The sequence below is a fragment of the Rhinopithecus bieti genome, unplaced genomic scaffold, assembly GCF_001698545.2.
Source record: "Rhinopithecus bieti isolate Rb0 unplaced genomic scaffold, ASM169854v2 scaffold_9899, whole genome shotgun sequence".
Classification (NCBI taxonomy): domain Eukaryota; kingdom Metazoa; phylum Chordata; class Mammalia; order Primates; family Cercopithecidae; genus Rhinopithecus; species Rhinopithecus bieti.
Genome location: NW_016806979.1, coordinates 3,232,656 through 3,235,128, shown reverse-complemented (window position 1 = coordinate 3,235,128; position 2,473 = coordinate 3,232,656).

Here is a 2,473-nt window from a genome sequence, read left to right as displayed (position 1 = left end):
CCCGGACGTCAGCGGGCGGGGCCTCGCCGGGCCCAGCTCGGCGTCAGGGGGCGGGCCGCTGCGCGGATTGGCGCAGCCGGGCCTACCGGAGGCCCCGGGCCTGGGCGGCGGGGGGAGGAGGAAAGGGCGCGGGTGGGGGACGCAGAGGGGAGGGCGCCGGGGAGGTGCAGGGGGAGGGATCGGCGAGCCTGGGAGAGGGAGGCTGCAGAGAGGGAGCGGGACCGGGAAGGAGAGGTGTGTCCGCCGGGGCGGAGGCGGGCGGAGAGCTTGACAGCCTGGGAGGGTCTCGGCAGCGACCTCTCGCCCGCGGCCTGGTGCCCGGGCCTCCCCCTCGCGGCGCGTTCTCAGTGTTCACGGCCCCGGGACCCCTGCTGGGGGCCACGGAAGCATCCGCCGCCGCTCCCAGTTGCACCGAATTGCGTCACCAGCGGCCCGGGACGCTCGCGCCCCGCCAGCAGGGGGCGGAATGGGGCAGGGGCAGCTCGCGCCCTCCTGCGGGCCCCGCCTTGCCTCCAGGCTCCGGGCATTTCGGAGCGCGAGGAGGGAAAGGGACAGGGCGGGGAGAAGGCCGAGGACTGGGTGCCAAGGAGAGCTTGAAGAACGCACGAGGAACGGGACCGAGGAGCAGCCAGCTCCGGCACCCTGGCGCCCAAGAACCTCAGCAGAAAGGACTCCAAATACGATCCCACCTCGATCCTCAACGGCTCCGAATTTACACTTGGTCCTCTTTATTGACGGGGCGAGATGTCCTATTTCTATCTGCCTCCAGAGTCAAGCTAGGCGAGAGGCACAGGAGGCAGAGAGAACGGGCGCGGGAGGCCGAGGGCCGCTTGGGGGCCCAAGGGGACTTCGTGGGGTCCAGGGAAAGGCCTGGAAAGAGGGACCTCGGAGGGCCGGGAAGAGATTGAGGCTGAACGGGGGACGAACGGGCAGCGCAAAGGGGAGATGAACGGAATGGCCGAGGAGCCACGCATTCGCCATGTGTCCGCGGACCCTTGTTCCCGACAGGCGGCCAAGCCAAGGCCTTCTGGACTGACGCGGCCGGAGCAGCCGCGAGTGTGAAGTTTGGCACCTCCGGCGGCGAGACGGCGCGTTCCTGCGCACGGCTCCTGCGTCCGGCTGGTGGAGCTGCTGCGCCCCATGCGGCCTGCCGAGGGCGCCGCCGAGGGCCCGCGAGCTCCGTGGGGTCGGGGTGGGGGGACCTGGGAGGAGACAGGGCGGCCCGAGGGGCAGCGGCAGGGGCGCGCCTGACCTGGGGTGTGTCTGGGCCCCGGCTACGGGCTCTTGAAGGACCGCGAGCAGGAAGCTTGCGCAATCCCTTGGCTGAGCGTCCACGGAGAAAGAAAAAGAGCAAAAGCCGAGCGAGTGTGGAGCGAGGGATGGGGGCGGGCAAAGAGCCATCCGGGTCTCCACCACCGCCCTGACACACGACCCGGCTGTCTGTTGGGGACCGAGCGGAGGCTTGGGCGAGCAGGGGAGGGAGGAGCCTGCGCGGGGCTCGTGTTCGCCCAGGAATCCCTGAGAAGCCTGAAGACGGTCTGGTGTTGAACGCACACGTGGACTCCATTTCATTATCACCTTGCAGCTCTTGCACCACGGAGGCTGCTGCTGCCCGGCGGCTCCTGCCCACGGAGACCCACGTGGCCTCTCCCCAGGGGTGCAGGGGTGAAGGTTGTCTTCTGGTGGCAGCAGAGGTGTTGGGTTTGAGACTGATCTCTAACGAGCTTGAGGTGGAAACCTAGGATTCCCTGAGTGTTGGGGTGCGGGGGGAGCAAGCAAGGTGGCACGACGCCTGCCTGGTTGCCCTAACTAGTTGCAGGGGGTGGGGGCCGGCTCTCAGGGTTTATAAAAGCTGGGTGGGTGTACAGGAAAATATTTTTCTCCTGCCGTGTTTGGCTTTTTCCTGGCATTCTTGCCCAGGGCGAAGAACTGTCGCGCGGGACAGCTCCACTGTGGAAGGAGAGGGGTCGCGAGGCTGGCGCGAGAAGCGCTATAGGTGGCAGTCACCCGTCCACGCCGCACCGGCCGTCTGAGCCGAAGGACCATCGGGAGGTCTGCAGCAACTTTGTCCCGGCCAGTCCCCTTGTCCGGGAAGGGGCTGAGCTTCCCGACACTCTACCCTCCCCCTCTTGAAAATCCCCTGGAAAATCTGTTTGCAGTGGGTGTTTCCGCGGCGTCCAGGTCGGGGTGTCGGGGGAGGCCGAGTGGCTGCTGCAGCCTCCCTGCTGCCAGGGGCGTCGGACTCCGCTTCGCTTACTATGCCCAGGCCCCTCGGGGGCCCATGCTCAGGACTTCCGGGCCACACAGCAGGACCCGCTGCCCCGACGACGTGTTTGCGCAGGACCCGGGCTGGACCAGCCGCGGAGCTGGGGAGGAAGAGGGGGGTCGGTACAGCGGATCTTTCCTGGAGCTGCTTGTGCGGCAGCGGGAGGCATCTTCAGGCTCCCCAAGACTGCCGGAGGGACCGCCCAAG